The sequence below is a fragment of the Mustela erminea genome, chromosome 4, assembly GCF_009829155.1.
Source record: "Mustela erminea isolate mMusErm1 chromosome 4, mMusErm1.Pri, whole genome shotgun sequence".
In the NCBI taxonomy this organism is placed as follows: domain Eukaryota; kingdom Metazoa; phylum Chordata; class Mammalia; order Carnivora; family Mustelidae; genus Mustela; species Mustela erminea.
Window position 1 is genome coordinate 139,256,908 of NC_045617.1, and position 8,480 is coordinate 139,265,387.

Consider the following 8,480-nt stretch of genomic DNA (forward strand, 5'->3'; position numbering starts at 1 on the left):
GATCTTAAAAGCAGCAAGAGGAAGAACAATTACATACAGGGAAAAACCAATAAGGCTAACAGCTGATTTTTCAGCAGAACCTTTGTAGGCCAAAAGAAAGTGGCATGATATATTCAAAGTGCTGATAGGAAACAAACAAACAAACAAACAAACAAACAAAACAACTGCAGCCAAAAACACCCAGCAAGGTTATCATTCAGAATAGAAGGAGAGATAAAGTGTTTCCTAGAGAAATAAAAGTTAAAGGAATTCATCATCACTAAAGCAGCTTTATAAGAAATGTTAAAGGAAATTTTTTGAGTGGAAAGAAAGAGCTATAATCAGGAGTACGAAAACTATGAAAGGAAAATATTCCACAGGTAAGTACAAACATAATAAAAGTAGTAGATTATCACTTATAAAACCAGTGCAGAGGTTAAAGCAAAAAAGCCATAAAATCAATTTAAAATCTATAAAAATCAGTTAAAGGATTCACAAAATAAAAGGATGTGAAGTATGACATCATATACATAACACTGTGTGTGGGGGTAAAAATTTAGTGCATTTATTTATTTGTTTGTTTGTTAAGTAACAGTAGTTACAATTTAATGATGAGCAACACAATCTTTTATAATCTACATACACTGTATAATGCTTACGTGGAATGAAACCAGTATACTTAATTGGTGTTTTACACACACACCCATACACATGTGCGCACACACACACACACACACACACAACTGAAAAACCATCAAAAGAAGTCACTCTATATGGACTATGGTAACACAGGAAAAATGTAGCTATGCCATAGAACTAAAGTAATATGAACAGCACTACTGATATGTTAGATAAAGGTGGTTGGTTCTAACACAGAGCTAAGCCCGTATCAGTCATTCTAACTATATTAGCTTATAAAAGCATCAGGTTTCCAGTAGAGAAACTACTCTATGAAAATCAGTAAATCTGTCCAAAGCTTCACATCTGTAAAACCAGGATAAGGCTACAACACTCTTGAAGTGTGAACAAGTTATCCAACCCAAATAGTAAGGTTCCCAACTATAATGTCAGATAGAAAGGTCTTCATCAGCATAGGCTCCTAGAAAGCTTCAAGTGCATAATATAAAGTTATAATATAATATAAAGTTATAATATAAAGTTAAATTGCCCACAAAATAAACTGGAGAAGTTTGGTGAAGTTTCCATTGTGTCATGACTTTTAAACCTCAGGAATGGTGTGGTCTCTTAGGCTTTTCATAATGCTTGGTGCCATCCATTTAATAATATGCTCAAAGACAAAAGCTGGCATGATTGTAATAGTAACTACAGTCTCAGATGTTGACAGTATGTCTGCAAGTTGAGAGTCCTTCGGCCCAATGACATTCTGCCCGTTGACTTCACAGATGTTATGTTCACTGAGAAGACCATTTCTGGCTGCAGAACTATCTTTCACTGTGGATGTTTTCCTTCCATTTTTAAAGATAAAGCCAACAGATCTAGTACTATTCTCATGCCTAGTGATTGTCCATTCAAAGGGCCTGTCATGTACAGTCATAATAATCATCTCTCCAAAAGCCTGTTTGAGCACCTCGTGTGCTTTTTAGAGCTCCAGCCTACACAGTTTTCCCCACTGATCTGGAGCACTTGGTCCCCAAATCTCAGGCCAAGCAGTGAGACTGGAGAATTTGCCTGCACCAGCTGAACAAATAAACTGTTATCTATTGAATTAAGCCTGAACCCAATTTTTCCATCTTGATCGTTACAAGAAATGATTTCATGAATCCTTTGCTTAATTTCTGCTCTATGAATGCGAACACTGTTAACAGTTATGAAGCCACTATATAGTCCAAACTGGAAGGTCCTTGAACTGATGCCCCAGGGGCCAAAGCCATATTTGCATGGATTTCTTCCTCATTTAAACTCAGGCCCATGTCCTGGGAGAACTCCGGATACAATTTAGGATAGAGATTTCCATCTTGAGAGATGGAAGCAGAAGCTTCAGGCAAAATTGCTGGGTTGGCAGGATTTGCAGAAAAGGCAGTTTGAGCCTGAATAACTTTGTCTACATTCAGATCTTCAAGAGTTGGGTATGGAGACTTTTTTGCAGGATTTTCCTAGGCTGCAAGGACCCGCTCACCACCGTCACCACCACCACCTCTGGTTATTGGCCAAAACTGGCTTTTAGAATGGGTTCAAACTTAAGTGACCATCAGGTTAATACAGATTGTTATATGCATCAGATGTTATATACAAACCTAATGGTAACCATAAATCAAAACCCTGTACTATATACGCAAAAACTAAAGAGAAAGGAATCAAAGCATATGACTAAAGAAAACCAGCAAAATATAAGGGAAGAGAGCAGGAGAAGGAGGACATGGAGAAGAACTGCAAACATATCTGTAAAACAAGTAACAAAATGCAATAAATGCATACCTATCCTTATTTACTTTGAATGTAAATGGATAAAATGCTCCAGCTCAAAGACATAGGGTGACTGAATGAATAAAAAAGCAAGACTCATCTACATGCTGCCTACAAGAGATTCATTTCAGACTGAAAGACACAGGCAGATTGAAAACGAAGGGATAGGAAGTCATTTACCATGCAAATGGAAGCAGAAAGAGAGCTGTAGTAGCAATCCTTATATTGGACAAAATAGACTTTAAAATGAAAGCTGTAATGAGAAACTAAGGAGGACACTACATGATGATAAAGGGAACAATCAATTCAACAAGAGGCTATACCCATTGTAAATATGTGTGCACTTAATATGAGAACACCTAACTACATAAAGCAACTATTAACAGACATAAAGGGAGAAATTGACAGTAATACAATAATAGTAGGGAACATTAACACTCCACTTACACGAATGGACCTCTCACCCAGACAGAAAATTGACAAGGAAACAATGGCTTTGAATGCCTCACTGGACCAGATGGAACTAACAGATATATTCAGAACATTTCATCCAAAAATAGTGGAATACACATTCTTTTCAAGTGCACATGGAACATTCTGCAAAATGATCACGTTAGGCCACAAAACAATTTTCAGTAAGTTAAAAAAGATTGAAATCATATCAAATATCTTTTCTGACCACAACAATATGAAACTAGAAATCAGTTACAAGAAAAAACCTGAAAAGAACACAAATTATATGGAGGCTAAATAACATGCTACTAGACAAAGAATGGATCAACCAAAAAAATCAAAAAGGAAATAAAAAACTGCATGGGGGAAAATGAAAATGAAAAGACAAGCAGCAAGAAAGTCCAAAATCCTGGAGACACAGCAAAGCTGTTCTAAGAGGAAAGATTATAGCATTACAGGCCTACCTCAAGCAGCAAGAAAAATTTCAAATAACCTAACCTTATATCTAAAGGAGGTAAATAAAAGAAGAACAAATACAGCCCCAAAACAGTAGAAGGAAGAAATTATAAAGATTAGAACAGAAATAAATGAAATAGAGACCAAAATGACAATAGACTAGATCAAGGAAACCAGGAGATGGTACTTTGAAAAGATCAACAAAACTGATAAGCCTTTAGCCAGACTTATCAAAAAAGAGAAAGAGAGAGAGAGAGAGAGAGAGGACTCAAGTAAATAAAATCAGAAATAAAGGAGGAGAAATAACAACTGATACCACATAAATACAAAGGATTATAAGAGAATATTATGGAAAATTATATGCCATAAATTGGACAACCTAGAAGAAATAGATAAACTCCTAGAAATACATAATCTCCCAAAACTGAATCAGGAAGAAATAGATAATTTGAACAGACTGATTATTAGCAATAAAATTGAATCAGCAGTCAAAAAACTCACAACGAACAAAAGACATGGATCAGATAACTTCACAGGTGAATTCTGCCAAACAGTTAAAAAAGGGTTAAGACCTATTCTTATCAAACTATTCCAAAAACAGAAGATGAAGGAGAGCTTCCATATTCATTTATAAGTCTAGCATTACTATAATACCAAAACCAGATAAAGATACTATGAAAAAAGAAAACTACAGGCCAATATCCTTGATGAACATAGATGCAAAAATCCTCGATGAAATATTAGCAATAGCATTAAATAATCATTTAAAAATCATTTAAAATACATTAAAATCATCAGTACTATCAAGAGAGATTTAGTTTAGGTGTGCAAGAGTGGTTCAGTATTTGCAAGTCAACCAACATGATATATCACGTTAACAAGAGAAAGGATAAAAACCATCATTGCAATAGATGCAGAAAAAGCATTCGACATCCATTCATGACAAAGACTCTCAACAATGTAGGTTTAGAGAGAACATACCTCAACATAATAAAGACCATATATGAAAAACCCACAGCTAGTATCATCCTCAATGATGGAAAAACTGACAGTTTTTCCTCTAAGATCAGGAACCAGACAAAGATCTCCAGTCTCACCACTTTCATTCAACATACAACTGGAAGTCCTAGACCCAGCAATCAGACAAGGAAAAGAAATAGAGAATGTCCAAATTGGTAAGGAAAAAATAAAGCTTTTCACTATTTGCAGATGACATGATATTAGACATAGAAAAACCTAAAGATTCCACCAAAAAAACTACTAGAACTGATCAATGAATTCAGTAGGTCTCAAGATACAAAATTAATATACAGAAATCTGTTGCCTTCCTATACACTAATAATGAAGTAACAGAAAGAGAAATTAACAAAACAATCCCATTTACAATTTCAGCAAAAAGAATAAAATACCTCGGAATAAACGTAACCAAGTAGGTAAAAGACCTATACTCTGGACACTATAAAACATTGATGAAAGAAGCTGAACATGACACAAACAGAAAGATATTCCATGCTCATGGATTAGAAGAACCAATACTGATAAAATGTCCATACTACCAAAAACAGTCTGCAGATTTAATGTAATCCCTATCAAAGTACCAACAACATTTTCCATAGAACTAGAACACAGTCCTAAAAATTGTATGGAACCAACAAAAGATCCCAAATAGCCAAAGCAGTCTTGGGAAAGAAGAACTAAGCTGGAAGTAACACAATTGCAGATTTCAATACACACCAAAAAGCTGTAGTAATCAAAATAGTACGGCACAAAAAATACATAAATCAATAGAATAGAATCGAAAGTCCAGAAATAAACCCACGCTTATATGGTCAATTAATCTTCAACAAAGGAGGCAGAGAAACAGCAGAGAAAAGACAGTCTCTTCAACAAATGGTGTGGGGAAAACTGGACAGCTACAAACAAAAGAATGATACTGAACAACTTTCTTACATCATATACAGAAATAAACTCAAAATGGATTAAAGACCTAATAAGACCCGAGACCTGAAACCACAAAAGCCCTAGAAGAAAACATAGGCAGTAATTTCTTTGACTTCAGCCACGGAAACATTTATCTGGGTGTGTCTCACTGACAAGAGAAACAAAAGCAAAAATAAATTTTTGGGAATAAAAAACTTTAGCACAGTGAAGGAAACCATCAACAAAATGACGAGACAACCTACTGAATGGGCGAAGATATTTGCTAATGATATTTTTTTCACTTTATTTACAAGAACCAAGATATGTAAACAGCCCGGGTGTCCATCAATGAAAGAATGGATAGAGAAGATGTGGTGTGTTGTAAATTACAATGCAATTTATTCATCCATAAAATGGAATGAGATGTTGCTACTTGCAACAACATGAATGGACCCAGGGAATATTATGCTAAGTGATACACGCCAGTCAGAGAAAGACAAACACCATGAGATTGCCTTCATATGTGGAATTTAAGAAACAAAACAAAGAAAAAAAGAGACAAACCAGACTCTTAAATACAGAGAATAAACTCATGCCAGAGGGGAGGTGCGTGGGCAAATGGGTGAAATAGATAAAGGAAATTAAGGGTAGACTTACTGTGATGAGCACTAAGAAATGTATAGAATTATTTTATCATTATACTGTATAGAATTGTATAGAATTATTGTAAGAAACGTATAGAATTCTTTTATCATTATACTGAATACCTGAAACTAATATAACACTGTATGTTAAATGTACTCGAATATAAAAATAAAATAAAACCTGAAAAATAAAAAAATGTTCTGAGGCCCAGTTAGAATTTTCTAGCTTCAGAGGCTGTATCAGTTAGAACTTTCTGGCTTCAGGAGCTGTAAGAGGACTCTCAGTTTCAGCAATATTAAAATGTGAAAAAAAAGGAATCTTAGAATCAATGAAATACGGAATTCATGACACACCCAGTTCAGAAGACCTTAATGATTTTCATGTCTAAACAATTCTAATTTCCTTCTCTCTACTATTGTGGAGTAGCTAAATTTTATTAACTATAGCAATTCAACTACAGCAAAAGGAGACAAGAAATCCTCTCATTCACATTTCTCCTAACGTTATTTGCACATTGATAATCATCTCATGAAAGTGAACTGCAGGGTTGATCATAAAATTATTTCAATTTGCTAGTGGTTTAAATACAACTAGTTGAAAAAAAAGAACCCTTTAAAATTTGATTATTTAAATTCAAGAGGAACACGTGGCAATTATGTAGATTACAATATTCTTCTCATTCTTTTAACCAGTAACTAGTTACTAAAGTGACTAGCATTAAATGTATTTTTAGACTGTTAAAATTCATCTCATTTTCCTTTTTTAAAAAAAGATTTTATTTATTTATTTGACACAGAGAGAGATCACAAGTAGGCAGAGAGGCAGGCAGAGAGAGAGAGGGGGAAGCAGGCTCGCTGCTGAGCAGAGAGCCCGATGCGGGGCTCCATCCCAGGACCCTGAGATCATGACCTGAGCTGAAGGCAGAGGCTTAACCCACTGAGCCACCCAGGCGCCCGCATCTCATTTTTCATTGTGGTAAAAGTCACATAAGATAAAATTTACCATTAAAAGGGCACAATTTGGGGTGCCTGGGTAGCTCAGTGGATTAAAGCCTCGGCCTTTGGCTCAGGTCATGATCTCAGGGTCCTGGGATCGAGCCCCGCACCCAGCTCTCTGCTCAGCAGGGAGCCTGCTTCTTCTTCTCTCTCTCTGCCTGCCTCTCTGCCTGCTTGTGAGCTCTGTCTGTCAAATAAATAAATGAAATCTTTTTTAAAAAAAGGGCACAATTTAATAGCATTACATACATTCACAATGTTGTGTAACCACCACATCTGGTCCTAAAACAGTGTCATCACCCTAAAAGGATATCTTGCACCTGTTAAGCAGTCTCCTCCCCATTTTCTACTGTCCTCAGTCCCTAGCAACCACTTACCTTCTCTCTGTTTCTATGGGTTTTTCTCATTCTGGCTATTTCATATAAATGAAATCGTATGACTTAAGACCTCTGGGGTCTGGCTTCTTTCACTTAGCGTGCTGTTTCTGAGGTTCGTTCACACTGTAGCCCGTGTCAGTACTTCATTTCTTTTTTGGGGGCTAGTAGCTAATATCCCATTACATGGATATACCACAGTTTGTTTATCCATTTATTGGATGACAGACATTTGGGTTGTTTCTTTTGGCTCTTATGCACAGCGCTGCTATGAGCATTGTTTTTCTGTTCTTTGGCATATATACCTAGGAGTGGAACTGACGAATTATGTAGTGATACTATGATTAACTTTTTGAGGAACCAATACATTGATTTCCATAGGGGCTGCATCATTTGCATTCCAATCCACAATGCAGGAGGGGTCCAATTTCTCTATGTCCTTACCAACGTCATTAATTATATTTTTGAAAACAGTTTTTCTGGAGCTGTAAAACAGAATTTGTCAAAGTTTAAATGTACAGAAATTTTTAAAGGTCACTTTGACCCGCTGCTTGGATTTTGTGTTAGCGATGCAGTCACTCACTCCTTCACTACTTCTACTCAGGGCACCTGGCTTTCTGGAAGCTGCACGCACTAGACCTCACAGCTAGTTTTAAGGCTCCCTCCCCGTCCCCCTCCATGGTATAGAACCTTCCCATTCTCTCATAAGCCTTTATTTCCTTCCTTGCTCTCTGCAGCACACGAAGCCTTCCTCTCCACCCCCTAGTCTGAGTCATCGGCCAGCCAGGGCGGAAAGCCACCAAGAGCGATTAACAACTACCCCAAATTTCCCCTAGTCCAATCTGATCCTCTCTAAAGACACTCCCTACCATCCCCACTGAACTTCCTGCTATTCTGGGCCCCAGTCCAACCCTTTCTGGTTATGAAAAGTGAACAGTTCTTCAATCAAGCAGATCACACATGTATCTTATCAGAAATCTTGTGATCCTGGTGTGGTGAAAAGGACATTGCCTAAGGTGGCAGAACATGGGAGTTTCAGGCCATTCCCTTCTGAATTCCTGCTGTGTTCCTACTAGGTACTGAATTGCTCCAGGCAGATTACTTACCCTGCCAAGGTCTCAAGTCAATAACACGGACAGAATGCCCTCTTTTCCTAGGATATGATGACCTTAGACAACCACTCTAACTGAGAATAATTCTGTGATTATGATGTGAAAGGCTGCCCCATGGTGGG

The 8,480-nt window shown here is 36.8% G+C and overlaps 1 pseudogene; it reads right to left on the reverse strand.

Moving 5' to 3' along the window:
• Positions 1–1,198: 1,198 nt before the first annotated feature.
• LOC116589438 lies at positions 1,199–7,279 on the reverse strand (annotated as a pseudogene).
• Between the last annotated feature and the right edge of the window lie 1,201 nt (positions 7,280–8,480).